At 44.3% G+C, this 16,333-nt stretch overlaps 1 protein-coding gene across 14 annotated transcripts in view; it reads right to left on the reverse strand.

Annotated features, from left to right (window-relative positions):
* LOC109687925 (procathepsin L-like) overlaps positions 1 to 16,333 on the reverse strand; it is a 55,454-nt gene that overhangs the window by 6,125 nt on the left and 32,996 nt on the right. For 6 of the 14 annotated variants that reach the window (XR_012440595.1, XR_012440590.1, XR_012440586.1 and 3 more), the window contains 2 exons: positions 12,492 to 12,595; positions 10,413 to 11,041 (listed from right to left, as the gene is read on the reverse strand). The gene's annotated coding sequence lies outside the window, so the exon portion shown is untranslated. Of the gene's footprint in view, positions 1 to 5,682; positions 5,831 to 5,926; positions 6,033 to 10,412; positions 11,434 to 12,491; positions 12,596 to 16,333 lie in introns of those variants that run through there. The other 8 variants (XR_012440593.1, XM_074052603.1, XM_074052601.1 and 5 more) reach the window with 3 other exon arrangements.

Genomic DNA, 16,333 nt, shown 5'->3' on the forward strand with positions numbered 1-16,333 from the left:
CACTGTACATTGGTTTGATCACCGCCACCATCACTCCGCCTCAACCCTCTCCCCATCCCACTCTTGAAACTACTGCAAGAGGCTTTATTGTTCTATTTTGTAAAAGTTCATGAAGTCCATCCACCATATTCCCTCACCTCGATCTCCTTCATTCACCCTCCTCCCTCCCACAAATACCCTCCAAACACACTATATCTAGTTTATAGGTGGAGTGGTTCAAGTGGTAGAGCACCTGCCTAGCAAGCGTGAGGCCCTGAGTTCAAACCCCAGTGCCATCAAAAATATATATAATAATTTTTCTTTAACAGTGGCACTCATGTCTTCTTCCTTCCCACGTGACACCAGGCAAGCTAGCATGTGCATCAAAGTGGAGACAATGACCCTGGGAGCCTTGGGGCCTTCCATCCATCCCATGGCTTCAGCAGTCACGTTCCACTTCCCCTCAGGCTTCCAGAGTTGAGTTTGCCATCAAGTGATGGGGACAGAAATGTATAGAGAAGGATGGTCCCAAAGCTCAGCTTCCATTTTTAAACCTTGATGCCTGACGTGTATGAAAGTTCTTCCTTCACACTAGGAAGCAACCTTGCACTGACCATTATGACTCTGCACCCTGCTGCCACTGCGACTCCCTCATCTATAAAATGGGCACCAGTGGTTCTCAATGTAGGGCTCCCCACCCGTGCCATCTGCATCCCCTGGGGTGGCTTTGAGTTTGCACATGAGGTAGGATGAATCCTGTCTTGTTATTAGCGAGTTTCTTCCCCACTACCAAGGAACATCTCTCCGTAGTTAGTTCTTTGACTCTGTGTCAGTTCTGTAGCTTCCTCATATGGACCTGGTACATATTTTGTTAGCTCAGTGCCTCCTCATTGTACTTATCTTGGTGCTAACATAAACGGCACTGCTGCTTTATCTCAAATTCCATCTGCTCATTGCTGATACACGGGAGAGCAATTAACCTTGCATATCAATGGTGCATCCTGCAAGCTCATTACAATTGCTTTTGGGATCCAGGGTGTGGGCTGTGGTTGATTCTTTTGGATTCTGTACATAGACAAACCATGCCATCTGTTCATAAAGGCAGAGTTCATTCTTCTGCTAATTTGTTTATTTCCTTTTCACGTCTTATTGCATTAGCCAGGGCTTCCAGTACTGTGCTGAAAGAAGTGTGAAAGGCACCACTCTTGCTCTGCCCCTGATCTTGGTGAGAAAGCGTCTAGCTTCTCCCATCAAGTACCCTGTTGCCAGTAGGGCTGTCATAGATGTAATTTATCAAGTTGAGGAGGCACCCTCTCTTATTTGCTGGGGATTTCATTTGTGCTTGAGGCCTTGTCAGAACTTTCCTGTCTCTTTCCACATCTATTCTCCCACATTGTCACTTTTCCTTCCATTTTTTTAAATAAGTGAAAGGACTTTATTTTCAAGGTTCAGTGTTAGAGATCTGTTATGTTATGTGACAGTTCAGGGTGAAGAGAACTTGCCATCCACCTTTGTAGGGCTGTTCTCTGGGGCCCTGTCAGCAAGTGCAGAAATTAAAAGGCCTCCAATAAGCCTGTGTGGTCCAGTAAAATTAATTGATTTATTTTTTAAATGAGTTTAATGACACAGTTAAGAAGTTTTTAAATTTTTTCACACTTAAGGAGTTTCACACTTAAAAAATTATACAATATATTAAAAAAAATGAATTCCAATGGAATGACATGCTAGAACGAGAAACCGACTTGGAGCAGGTGGCAGGGAACATTTTCCCTGGCCCTGAGGCAGGAGTCCTGAGGAGGCCATGATGCTAAAGCATCTTTGCTGTGTCGGGAGCCCAGCCTCCATCTGTAAGGAAGAAGCCTGAGTGGAAGCCAGCGGCTGCCGGACATTGCAGGGACAGCTTCTCTAACAGAAGACCATCTCCCCCCTCAGAGGGAGAGGACGCTGTTACCGTTTAGAATTCAATCACATGACTTAGAGTCATCCCCTGGGGCCAAATACAGGGTGGGGGTGCATAGCAGGTTTCTTGATGACATCAGACAGATGTGGCAGGAAGATTTCTGCTGTGACACTGCTGCTTCCTCTGATGGCGGTTCTGAGCTCTCAGAGATTCTTCTGACAAGTGAGCTATCTCAATTTCTACCTTACCATGGGTGACAGCCCTGTCACACCCACAGTTCTGATAGTGCATTAAAGCTGTTTTCTTTTTTCTAACCCGTCTGCTTTTTGTTTGCTTTCCGACAGTACGGCAGTTTCAATTCTGGCCTCCATGCTCACGAGGCAGTCACTCTGGCTTGCACCACGCCACCAGCACTTTGTTCTTCTGATTAGTTCTGAGATAAGGTTTGCTTTATACCCAGGCTGGCTTAAACAGCGACCCTCCTAGCATATGCTTCCTGGGATGACTGGAGCATGCCACCAGAAGCACTATTCTGTTGAGATGGGATTTTTTATTAGCATATTATACTGTAGAGGGGAGTACATTGTGACACTTACACAAGGGCTTCTAATATATCCTAATCAGATTTCACCCCTTCCATCTTTCTTCCTTATCTCCCCTACAACCTACTTAGAGCAATGTCAACAAGTTTCACTGTTCTGTTTTCATACGTAAATACAAAATACTTCGACCAACTCTGTCTTCCTTCACCTTTTCCTTATGCCCTCGTGGAACACACCCCTCCCCGGCCCCCCAGGAGAGGACCTACGTTAGCTTCCTGTCTTGAGATGGGATCTTGCAAACTTTTTGGTCCATGGCTGACCTGGAAACACAAACCTCCCATCCCCAACCTCCCTCACAGCTGGGATAACAGGAACACACCACAGTGCCCAGATGCTATTTGAGATGAGGTCTTGAGAACTTCTTGCCCAGGCTGGCATTGAACCACTAACTCCCCAATCTCTGGCTCCCAAAGTAGCCAAGATTAGAAGGTATGAGTCAGCATGCCCAGGAAGATGGGTGTTTGTTTTTCAAGCTCTCAGATAATCATCCAACAATGACAAATCGATCTCCTTTAACAAGAAAATAAGACAATTACTTAGCTCTGTCTTGGTACCAAAGGGAGCACTGACAAAACCAGTAAAGCGGTCTCGTTAGAACATCATATGCCCTAGCTGTCCTTCTCTCCTTCAGCCTTAGCAAAGCTTTCTCTATTTTTGGGGGGGAATGAGGTGCTGGGAACAATAAGTTGGAGCTTTCAGGCCACCATTGTCATATATGGTCTTCACTGGGTCACTTGGCTAGTGGAACATCCTCTGTCCTTGGACTGGCTGAGCACTGTCACTGTGAATCTTGGGAACAAACTCTCTCAGATGAGACACTTGTCTTTTTGAAATAAGGACCCTTTTGTTCCCATCTTCTCTTCCTTTGGTTTATCAAGTCTTCTTTACTTTCGGGAACTTACTTTCTACTTGTGAATAGATTAACTCATGAAGTAAAGGAAGTTCATTATTTCAAAACTGAAATAACACAGCACCAAGAGAACCATTCTCCTCTCATGTACTACAGATGATGCAGGTCTCTATTTTCACCAGAGGGTACTTGTTGAGACCTTCCGTGACCCCTACAGGTTACCTCATCCCTGACACTTGCTTTAGTGTCCTCTGCTCCCCTTTCAGAGCCCATGACCACTGCACCTGGACTCCCGCCATGCTGGGGTGTGCTGGCCGCCCCAGGGCAATGGCAGCTCCAAAGGTATGACGTGCACAAGCTGAGATCCCGAGTGGTCTTTGTGCCTCCCTGGGTTTCCCAATCACCTCTCTGCATCCTCACCACAAAGCTGCAGTTCCATGCAGACATCCCCATTCCCTAGCCCTTGGCCTGGCAGAGTTCCACCCCTCCCAGTGCCTGGACCTGCCATTCACCAGTGAGGCTGGTTTCACCCACCTGGGGTGGCCTCAGCTGCTGCAGGTGCCTCCCTGGGAAGGGACGAGCATCTGTCCAACCCAGGATAAGAGTGGGTTTCTTATCAAGTGAATGGGTTTCTTATAACGTCAAGTTCAAGACCCCTTTTGTCTCTGGTGCTCTCCCCTTTCTGCCCTTCTATGACCATGTCATGACCCAGCAAGAAGGCCCTTGCCAAATGCTGTCACCTCGACAATGGACCTCCAGCCCTGCAACTAGGAAACTATCAGCCATTGTGTTCACTGGAGTCACTTGTGTTCATCTCAGTCTGTGGTATTTTCTGATGGCAACTCAAAACCCACGAAGACACACTGCTTGGCACCACACTCTGTGTGGAAGCACACAGTACTTGTCCTCGTGTGTCACCTGGCCAGTGGAGGTTCCTCCGTCCATGCCGTGTGAGAGGACTGACTGAGCATGGTCACTGTGAGTCATGGAAACAAGCTCTCACATGGAACACCTGTCTTTATGAACTGAGAACTTTTCCTTCTCCAGATTCTCTTCCTTCTGATCTATCAATTCATGTATTTTTCTGGAACTATATACTTCTGAATAGATTAGCTCATGAAATAGATGAAAGTTCATTATTTCAAAATTTAAATAACAGCACAAAGAGAAACCTCCTCCTTATCTCAGGTCCTATAGATGACACAGGACTCTTGAGATTTCACCTGATATCACTTGTTCAGACCTTCTGTCACCACTAGAGGGCACTGTGTCCTTGATGCTTGCTCCACTGTCCTCTGCCCTCCTTTCAGAGCCCATGACCACTGCATCTGGACTCCCATGCTGGGTTGTGCTGGCTGCCCCAGGGGAATGGCAGGTCCAAAGGGAGGGACCAGGATTACCTGGTTCACTTTTGTGTCCCTTGCCCAGCAAGTACCACCTCATGAAGGTGACCTATAGACACTTGCTGAATGCAGATATGCAAAAAAAAAAAAAAGCTCTACAGATACAGGAATTGTGAAACTTTAAAAATGTGTATCTGTTGAAAAGAATCTGTGTTTCTGGGTATTACTTTTCCTTATTAAATTGCCATCCACCTCGCTGAACGTGGGTTAAAATCACAGCACTCAGAAGTTTGCAGCTTAGGGTTTCCAATCAATGCTGTTATAAATCATCCCGTGCTGCTGTTTGATACTGAAACATAGCTAATATGTCTTTAATAAGACATGCTTCATCTACCGTTTTATAGGAATTTTTCCACAGTGGAGAAACGCATTACATATACACGGTGTGCATGTGCTCTGTGTTACAGGGAAATAAGATCGCCTGTGTGCTACCCATACCGCCCTAGAGCTCTGCCAGGTTAATTTTTCATGAGTGAACTCACTTAGGACATATCCAGATTCTCCCATCTAGAGGGGAATTCTGAGGAAGGAGTCTTTTATCTCTGAGGTTGTTTCACCTTGCACAACCAGAGCAGGAATGACACCAAAGTGAAGAGATCCATTTACTTTGCAGTCCTAAAGAGGTGATTCCTCTGTGTCCTGCCCTCCGTCATCTATCGGGTACAGGAAGTGTGTATTGACTTGCCCATCTGTGCAGTCACAATCTCCTTGAGAGGAAGAACATCCCCTAGGTTCTACTCACTCAGTTTTCCTGAACATCTGTCCTCCTAGGGCCCCAATCACACTAAAAGCTTAGCAAGAAACACACTAACCCTAAAAAGGGAATAAAAGGCATCAACCACAAAGCAAATACCAAGACCTGAACAGCAGCTCTGATGTCTGCTATTCTCTAAAAAGAAAAGGTAAACCTAAGGTCACTTTGTAGTCTCCTAAAGGAAATGGCAATACCTTCTTGTCTTTCCTGTGGGCACTGGAAGGGCTGAATGTGACAGTGTCATATCTGATCCTTCACACCAGTCACATCACCTTGACAATCCACACAATCGTCCTCCATGGTTTGACAGCCAAGTCTTGTCTTCCTGAATTCTTCATGGGTCTTCAAGGAAGAGTAAAGAACATGTTCAGAGCAGAGAGCATTTTGTAGGAAACAGAGGAGAGGAAGCACAGATTACACAATGCACACCACACTCACCAGGTCCCATGGAGAAGCCGTGTTTCCCTTGTCTGTACTCTTCATTGTGCAGCTCAATCATTTTCAAGTTCTCCTCCCATACTGCTCTCCTTTTTCCTTCTTCATTCTAGAAATAAGTACAAGTGATGGTCTCTCTTGCTTTTAAAACCCACCCCAAATCCCACTGCACATCCAAAGTGTGATTAAGTGTTGGGGCATCGGACGCCATTCCCAAGCAAAGGATGGCGAGGAAGAGAAAAGGATTCCTGTTTGAAAAACGAGAAGAGAAAAAGAAAGAAATGAGAATCTCATTTAGACCCATGCTTCTGAAATAGCATTTTTTTTATACCTGAGAAATTAAAGCCATGATGGAGGAATAGCAATATTCAAACTGGTCTTGTAAGTATTGACCCAGGCACTGTGGAAAAGTCTAGGTGTCCTGTGGCTGCAGGACAGTGCAGGGGCAGCTTCTCTAAGGGCAGATCATCTCCCCCCTCAGAGGGAGAGAGGACGCTGTTACCATTTAGAATTCAATCACATGACTGCCATAAAGTCATCACCTGGCACCCAATACAGGGCGGGGTGCATAGCAGGTTTCTTTTGATGAAGTGAGACCGTTATGACAGCTTCCTCTGTAGTAGGGAGTAGTTTGCGACTTTCCACAATTCCAGCTGCCACAGGGTCTAGCCACACATGAGATATTGCACTAGACATGGTTTTTTGTTTCTTTGTTTTCAAGCAGCACTGCAGCTTGAATTTAGGCTTCCTGCCAGTGAGGCACACACCCCAGTGCTTGAGCCAGGCCTCCACCCTATTTTCTTCTGGTTCTTGTGAGGTATGGCCTGTCTTCATGCCCAAGGTGACTTAAACCACATTCATCCCATCAGATACTTCCCACCTTTGCTGGGATGATAGGAATGTGCCAGTGTACCCAGCTCTTTGGGCTCAGATGGCATCTTCCATCCTCCCAATGTAAGCCTCCTATGAAGCCAGGGTGACAGGTATGGGTCACCATGCCCAGCTATCGTTTGAGGTAGGGTCTCAAGGACATTTCACCCAGGATGGCCTCAACCAGTTATCGTCCCATTCAGCTTTCCACACAGCTGGGATGACAGCAGTGAGCCACTTTTTTCAGAAAGACGAGTACTTTTTACCACCTCCCGTTGATTCAGCCAACAATGTGAAAACAATGTCTTTTAACAAGAAACTGAGACAATTACTCAACTCTGATTGGTAGCAAATGCAGCTCTAAAAAACCAGTAAAACAGTCCTGTTAGAACTTTACACTCCATAGCTGCCTGCCCCTCCTTCACCCTTAGCAAAGCTCTCCCTATTTTTCTTGGCTGGGAGCAGTAAATTGGAAACCTGAGGCCACCACTGTTGGACGAGTTCCAAGCACTGAACCTGCATGGCTGCACAGGGTCACCTGGCCAGGGGAGGTCCCTCTGTCCTTGCTGTGTGGATGGACGGGCTGAGCACGGTCACTGTGAATCTTGGGACCAAACATTCTCAGATGGGACACTTGCCTTTATGAACTAAGGACACTTTCATTCCCACTTCCTCTTCCTTTGGTCTATCAGTTATTTTCCAGAAGCAGAAATAAAATACTTCTTAATAAATTAACTCATGAAATAAAGGACAGTTTATTATTTCAAAATTGAAATGACACAGTAGAGAGAGAGACACGCCTCTCATCTCATCATACAAGTAAATCGTTTGTCAAAAGACACAGGACTTTTGAGATTTGACCAGAGGGCACTTGTTCAGATCTTCAGTGACCCCCTAGAGGGCACTGTGTCCTTGACACTTGCTCCAGTGACCTCTGCTCCCCTTTCAGAGCCCATGACCACTGCACCTGGACTCCCGCCATGCTGGATGTGCTGGCTGCCCCAGGGGAATGGCAGGTCCAAAGGGAGTGAACAGGGTTATCTGGTTCACTTTAGTGTCCCCAGTCTCAGCAAGCACCACCTCATGAAGGTGACCTATGGAGAGTTGCTGAATGCATATATGCAAAAGAATAGTAGCCAAATAAATACGTGATTTGTGAAACTTTAAACATGTACTACTGGAGAACAGAGTTCATGTTTTGGATAGTACTGTTCGTTATTAATTTATGTTCAAATAGAGATATCCTGAATAATTGTGAAAGTTGCTGTTTAAAGTTTATCCACTTGGAATATATGCGGACAGTATGTAGAGTTCCCAGATTCATGTGGTGGGAGGCAAAGCCACAGAGAGACCCCTGAGGGTGCTCTGGTAACTAGTGGAGAAGACCCATCAACACAAGCATCCACAACCACCCAGCCCAGCAAACATCCAGATGTCTCCAGCAGGAAGAGAACTCCAAATGACCACACAGTGGAGTCCTGCTAGAAAGTGAAAATGACTTTTTTACAAGCCACTGTGTTTCCAGTAAGACATATCAGGAAATCGGTCTCTTCACTGTACAACTCCCGGGGTGCATTGTGTCCTAACAACCCACCCCTTCCTAGTCTCACATCTCAACACCTCGACCCAATTCTCCCACAGGATCTCTAACCACAGTCTCCTGTCTCAGGGTGCTGACCTCCGGTGTCTGCTAGGACACTCGGCTCTTCTTATCCCAGTGACTGTTTGCTCTGACAAGTGTCTACGTCCCTTTTCCTGGAAGTCCTCCCTGACTCGCATTCTCACACCAGCACCTTCTCAATGAGGAGGGGGCTGTCTCTCCCACAGTGGGGATGACAGACACAAAGTGGGCACTACATTCATTGTGGCTGGATCAAATCTAGGTCCCACCCTGGGGAGGGCAATTAGCAGGGGAATCTCACATCTTCTCCCACTACACTCCATTCTTATGTACAAAACCCAAGGAACTTCACTCCTGATGGTACATTTGTCATTTTGTTAAAATGTACGCATTTGTGACCTAGTAGGAAAGGACAGATGAGACTTTGGAATGGCAGGAGGTCCACCAGATGCACTTGGATGGACTCTTCTGTAGGCTCTGTGGGCTGCAACCCCAGTTTCCTCACTCCCTCCTCTGGGAAGATGGAGTCTGTCCACTAACCATCTCAACCCCTTCCTTATTCCTTCCAGTGTGGGAACACGAGGCTTTGATGACACACACTCGATAGAAGCACGTGCTCTGTACCAATACAATATGGAGAGTTCAGTTCAATATACAGCTTCAGACCCTCACTTCTGATCCTTCCATCTGTCTTCCACCTTCCAAGGCCACGAAACCGTGTGTGAAGAACCAGGAGTTTATGTCTTATCTCGTGTGGTCATCAGCCTTGTCAACTCAGTAGTGTCCTGTCCTTCCTTGAGCACAACACGGCCAGCAGGCCTCTACCCACACTTGGTGAAGATGCCCCAGAAACCAGATTCAACTGTTTGTCCCATAAGTGGACGGGACTGCAACCATCTTGCGTGTAATCAACCTGATCTCCCAGGCTCTCTTACTGTAGTAAAATCACATATCCTCCCATTTGCTTTTCGAAAAAGAGATTATTTTCTTTATTCAAACAATTTTCCTTTGTCCTTATAGATCTTTGGTCAAGTTTTCCTCCCATCTAGGGTAGGGTTCGACCAGCCCCTGGACATCTGAGCTATGTTTGACTGGAAGAGCCAGAAATACCCATTCTTCTTGCTGGTGCACTATTGACACATTCAGTTCTGTCTTCAGAGAAGAAGGAAAGTTCACATCAGTGCTTTAAACACAGAAAGCTATGGAAACAGCCAAGATGCCCCACAACTGATGACTGGATTAAGACAACGTGGTGTTTATATACAATGGAAGTTTATTCAGTCATCAAGAAGAATGTAATTTTGTCGTTTGCAGGTAAATGGATGGAACTGGAGAACATCATCTTAAGTGAAGTTAGCCAGGCTCAGAAGGCCAAAAGTCACCATGTTTTCTCTCATATGTGGAATATAAACCTAACACAAATGCAGCAATATTATGAAAAACAGGTCACACTAAGAGAGGTCACATATGAGGGAGGGTAAAAGAAGGAAGTTAAGTAGGTGAAAACAGTCAATTACTTTCTATATAAGAATGAATGTAGAATTTTTTAAACCTTTTGAAAGCACAGGTTTAGAAGGGGACTAAGTAGAAAGAAGAAAAACAGAGGGGATGAACTAATTCAGGTTATAATCCACATATACATGGAAATGTCACAAGGAAACTCCCTGTGTAGTTATGTTATACAAACAAAAATGTCTTTTTTCAAAAACTGAGAACAGGAAGGTAACACAGGTCCTCTTTGGAGTTTGGTATCAGTGGGAAGGGGGAGGATATAAGGAAAGAGTGTGGGAGGGTGAATGTGGTGGAATATTACGCACTCATGAGTGGAAAGGGAAAAATGAGACCTGGTGAAACTATTCCAGGAATGAGGGGAGGGGAGGATAAAGGAGAATGAGGGAGGGAGTGAATTCAACTATGATATATTGTAAGAACTTTGATAAATGTCACAATGTATTCCCAGTACAACAATAATTAATAAAAAAAAACCAGAAAGATATCTCACCTTTACAAAATTTAAATTTTATTAATCAGGTAAGTCAATAAATTATTAAGGGATTCAATAATAGATTGTTTGATCAAGTTTTCTTCTAATCTAGGATAGGGTTCAAACAGCCCCTGGACACCTGAGGTAAGGTCTGCATATGTATGAATGGTGGAGAAAGAAGGCACCCCCTCTTCCTCCTGGTGCCCCACTGGCACATTCAGTTCTGTCTCAGAGAGGAATGGCAGTGCATTACATCAGTGCTTTAAAACCAGAACAAATTTTCACCTCTACAAACTTTCAATTTTATTAACCAAATATAGTCAACAATTTATTTAGGTGATTCAGTAATATAATCTGTTTATGGCAACTTTTACAGCAGTGGTACCATGTCACAAGTAGAAAATGTCAGAGAATTCACATCACAGGTTGGATCATCAATGACTCAAGTGTTAGCTACGACACCGTGTGTGCTTGTCAATTTGATGACAATGTCCTTCTTCTAAACATGATGTCCTCAATCCATGCCTTCCTGTCACCGTCAGGAGCTCACACAGTGGGGCAGCTGCCCAGGTGCCAATCCCAGTGGTTATCCCGATCTCTGGTCATCTTTAGGGAGCCAGGCTCACCCCATTCTTTACCCCAGCTGAAGGCAGAGCAAATTCTCCATTTAGTAGAACGAATAAAGCACACTGGGTTTCATTAGAGTCAACACCTGATTTCAACACTGTGACAGAGGCCACACGCACTTAGCAGAAAGAACTCAGGGAGGTAGACGTTCTTTTCATCCTTTATAAATGGTTGTGTCTCAATCTGCCCGTAACTTCTACCCTGCCTCCAAGACGAAGACCGTACAAAGGATTGCATGTCAGAGACAGAGACAGAGCTAGGCTAGGACTGTTCCAGCCAAGGTTCTGCTGTGTTTTGTCTTCCACTCCTCCCACTGTGCATCCAAAGTGTGAGTAAGTGTTGGAGAAGCTGACGCCACCCCCAAGCAAAGGATGGCAAGGAAGAGAAAAAAAATGCATGGTTCACAACCTAGAAAGGGAAAAGAAATGAGGGCGTGATCAGCCCAATGCTACAATTACAGCCTTCTGGTTCCTACTTAAGAAGAGGACACCATGGAGGAATAACATATTTAAAGTGTTCTTGAAAGTGTTTACACAGAGACTATTTGAAGGCTGAGTTGTGGTTTAGGTTAAAACAGCCACGTGTAGGTATTTGGTTGACAAACCAAAATCAAAGACATCTGGCCAGATCTGTAGGACTTGAAATCGAGCACGCAGTGATAAGTTAGGATATGAGAGTGGAATGAATGCATTTTGTAGTTGGTGTTTTTAGGTCAGTTAAACTCAATGAAATGAAGGTAGACTTGGTGGCAGAGATTGCAAGGATCATGGTTTGAGGTCAGCCCAGGCAAAAAAAAAACTAGCAGGACTCCATCTCAACCAAGGGCTGGATGCAGTGACACATGCCTGTCTCCTCAGTTACACACAGAGACAAAAATAGGAGGCTAGCAGTCCAGGCCAGTCCAGGCATAGAGTGAGACCCTATGTCAAAACTCCCCAGTGCAAAAAGGCCAAAGGACATGGCTAAGGGTTAGAGTGCCTGCCTAGCAAGTGCAAGGCCCTAAGTTCAAACTCCCACACCATCAAAAAATTAACATCATTATTATTGGTAGGGCTTAAGTTTGCCATTTAAATTTTATTTTCTATCTCCATTTGTTCTGTTTTTTGTTACTGACTTCTTGTGAGTTACCTCAACTTTTCCCCTGAATTTTGTTTTAATTACCTGGAGTGTTTTTAGTGTGCCTAACTGTGTATCTTTTCCTGTGGGTGCTCTAGGTGCTACATTAGGTAGCTTATCACAGTCCATGCTGTTTTCATTTTACCAGCTTGAATAATTATACAAAAAACCTTGCCTCTGTTACATCTTCTTTCTTTTCTTGTTTAAAATGTAATGTTCTTCAGCACTTCCTCTACATACTTTTAAAACCACCTCAGACAGTGTCACAATTTTTGCTTCAATCATCAGAAAGCTTACAAAATTTACATGAAGTAGGACTGTCTTCCATGACTACCTGTATGTTTTCTTACCGTGTTCTTTTCTTCCTGATTGTGTCAGGGAGCCCCAGGACCACCGCCGGGTTTGAAGATTCACTAGAATGGCTCCCAGCCTCATCACACAGATGTCTATGATTCTATAATGATAGGATGCAAAGCAGGGAAATGGGACATGAGACAAAGTCTGGAGGAAATCCTTTCCCAGGAAACTCACAGGTGACCCACTGCACTCCTTCAGTGATGATTTTCTGTGCTGTGTCCCAGAGCAGCTCATCAGACTCAGTGCCCAGTCGTTAGAAGGGCCAGCCACACAGGCACCCTGTGCCTAGCACAGACCAAGACTCCACAGATGAGCAGCAAAGCAGGAATGGAGCACAGACCATGGTGTACACAGTCCAGGCACCATGTGTCTCAGTCTGGGCTCCCTTCCCCTCTTTCCCACCCTGGCTGGCCTCACACTCAGTACACAGCTCAGGCCGCATATCACCTCAGACTCCTGACCCTTCTGCTTCAGGCTCCAGAGTGCTGGGATTTCAGGATTCCAGGCACGTCCCACGCTGCCTGCCTTCACAATAGGCTGTCCTGATAAGTTCTGGACATGGTGGGGACCCTCTCAAAAGACGATATCCTCAATCTGGCCAGGGGATAATCTTGCAAGCAGGACAGTGATTGCCAGTCCTGCTGTGCTTACTCTTCACTGCACGCAGATACCTCAAAGTTCCCTCTTTTATTTTTCTGTTTGTTGGAGATGAATCCTTTCCATTTCCCTACATGAGAGCGTCCTGACTTCCCTCTTCATTGCTCAAGGATAGGTTCACTTGGCGTAGAGTCCTGATTGACGATCCCGTTCCCTCAACCCTTGGACACCGTCTCACTTCTAGCTTCCAATCTTCTGGAATCCTAACTGGTGAGTAACATGCTTTTTTCCTCTGGCTACTTTCAAGGTGGCTTTTTTTCTACTTCAGCATTCAGAAGTTTAATTATAATATGGTCTGGAATTGCTTTTATTATATGTATGAGATTTGCTAAACTTTTTAAATTTGTAGGCTTATATCTCTGACCAAATTTGGGATGTTTTCAGTCATTCTTTTTCTGTTTTTTTTTTTTTTTTCGCTTTTCATGGTACTAGGGTTTGAACTCAGGGCTTCACGCTTGCTAGACAGGTGCTCTTACCATTGAGCAACTCCACCAGCCCTAAATCATTCTTTCAAGTACTTTTTATTATTGCCCTCACCTCCCAAACTCCAGTGACATAAGAAAGAGATCATTTGTCGTACTACTATAATTTGTAAGGTTCTGTTTGTTTCTTCTAGCATATTCTGTCTGTTTACAGGTTGAATTAGTTCTGTGGTTCTATCTTCTAGTTCACTTGAATCTTTATCTGACTGTCAGAAAAACAAAGTGTCTTGGTTTTCCTCTACGCCCATTACATAACAATCAATACAGAAAATTTTTGAAACCAGATGTGGGTTACATATGTGCGCGCGCACACACACATGCACACAGAAGCAATCAATTCTGCAGCAGACACCAGTTGTGTGTCCTCTAATCCAATTCAGTGCAGACACTGTCTACCTACAGATAGTGCATATTCCACAGATTGAGGGCTCAGTCCCCAATTCTGCCCCCCAGACACTTTCTCTTTTGGGGTGGTTCTAGGATTTGAACTCAGGGCCTTGTGCTTACTAGGCAAACACTACCATTTGAGCCACACCTCCAGCCCTTTGTGCTTTAGTTTACTTTTCAGAAATGGGTTTGTACTTTTTTGCCTGGAGCCAAGCCTGAACCTCGATCTTCCTACCTCCACCTCCTACAAAGCTGGGATTACAGGGTGCTCCACCTTATTTTTGATTGAATGGTCTTGGCACCCTTGTTAAAAGTGAACTGCCAATGTATTTGAGAGTTTTCTTCTGGGACTCTCAATTCTAGACTACTGATCCAAAGTAGAAACAGTTCTAGAAGACTCCAGAGATGTATTTGGGGGGAGACTTGAAGCAGGGTGGAGGCTGCACCAATTCACAAACCAAAGTTTGAAATGTGACTTGGAATTTAGGATTGTGTCGTCACCAACCTCTACAACAAGTCAATTTTATGAAGAGATTCCTTTTTAAGAAGGGAGAAGTAGAGGGGAGATTTTTTTCCTTAATTACAAAAGTATCATAAATCATTCCTCACACAACATGCACAGCTTAGACTGGGCCCTGGCTTACACAGATGAGTAAGAAGAGGGAAGTACAAAGGACCATTCAATATGAACCAGGTGTAAGACGATGCTGGAAAATTATTGTTAATATCATTAGGTGTGGTCATGACATTCTGGACATAGAGGAAATCAACAATCACTATTAAGAAATGAAGCAAAGAGGGGGAGGAGGAAGAAGTGGGGGAGGAGGGGGAGGGGGAAGAGGGAGGGGGAGAGGGAAGGGGGACACCCATAATCCCAGTTCTCAGGAGACTGAGGCAGGAGGATGGCAAGTGCAAGATCAGCCTGAGTTACAGTGAGACCGTGCCTCAAAAAAAAAAAAAAAAAAAAGAAATGGTGTTCTAAGGGGTGAACTTACATGCTTGTCATTTTTTGTTTAATGTGAAGCCTTTGCCACTTCTATTCAACACTGTACTTAGGTAAGAAGAAATGGAGACAGAGGTACACAGACTAGAAAGGAGAGAAAAATAAAACTGACTTTGCCTGCAGCTGGTATGGCTGTCTGTAGAAAATCAAAACACACCATAACCAACAAAAACCCTGAAGAAAGGTGTTACAATAAGCTTGCAGTGGGAAAGGTTAATATTCAAAAATTGATTGCTCTCCTATATACCAACAATGAACCATTGGAAGTTGAACTAGAAAACACTACAGCATTTATATTAACACCTAAACAAAGTAATACTGGGTGTAACTCTAACCTCTATGAAGCAAAGCACAAAATCCCTGAAAGAAATCAAAGATGTAAAACAATGAAGATGTATTCCGTACAATGGGGAAACTCAGCACAGTGAAGATATCAGTGCTCTCCAAGCTCAGCTATAGATTCAAAGACATCCCATCAGAATCTCAGTAAATTACTTTGCATATATCCAAAAAACGTTCTAAAATTCACATGGAAAGGCAAAGACACAGAGGAGCCAACACAATACGAAGAACCAAGTTAGACACTACCAGAACTCACAACTTACTTTGAAGCAAGGGTAATTAAGACAGAGTGGAAAATGAAGGGCAGGAGGGGAAATTAAATCTTTTCCAGGGGTGAGTACCAGTGGGAGAGGGGTAGGACACAAGGAAAGGGGGAACGAAGGGGAACATGGGGGATGTGTTTTGTATCCATAAAAGAAAATAGAAGAATGAAACCTGTTGAAATTGTCCTAAGAAGGAGGGGAGAGGGAGAGGGAGAATGGTGGCTGGGAGTAAATCTAAGCTACATTGTAAGCACATATGTAAAATATCACAGTGTAACCCCCTGTACAACTATTATTATATGCTAATAAAATCACAAAAAAGACAGTGTGGTTCTGGGGTTCTGGTATTATAAAAAGAAGAGGAGGGACACAAGGAATACCTCAATAGAGAGAGCCTAGAAATATATCCTCACAAATTGAGTCAATTCTGGCAAAGGCAATTCAATGGAGAAAGAAGTCCTTCCAGCAAATGGTACTGGGACAACTGAATATCCACGTGCAACAACAACAACAAAAAGGATCAGAATACAGATCTTACAGCTTTAAAAAAAAAAAACACTCAAAATGAATCGCAGACCTACTTGTAAGACACAAAACTGTAAAACCCCTGGAAGATAAGATAAAACCGTAGGCGACCTTGGGTTTTACAATGTCTTTTTAGACAGGGTACCAAAAGAAAAATCCATGAAAAAAGACCTTGA

This window comes from Castor canadensis, chromosome 13, assembly GCF_047511655.1.
Source record: "Castor canadensis chromosome 13, mCasCan1.hap1v2, whole genome shotgun sequence".
In the NCBI taxonomy this organism is placed as follows: Eukaryota; Metazoa; Chordata; class Mammalia; order Rodentia; family Castoridae; genus Castor; species Castor canadensis.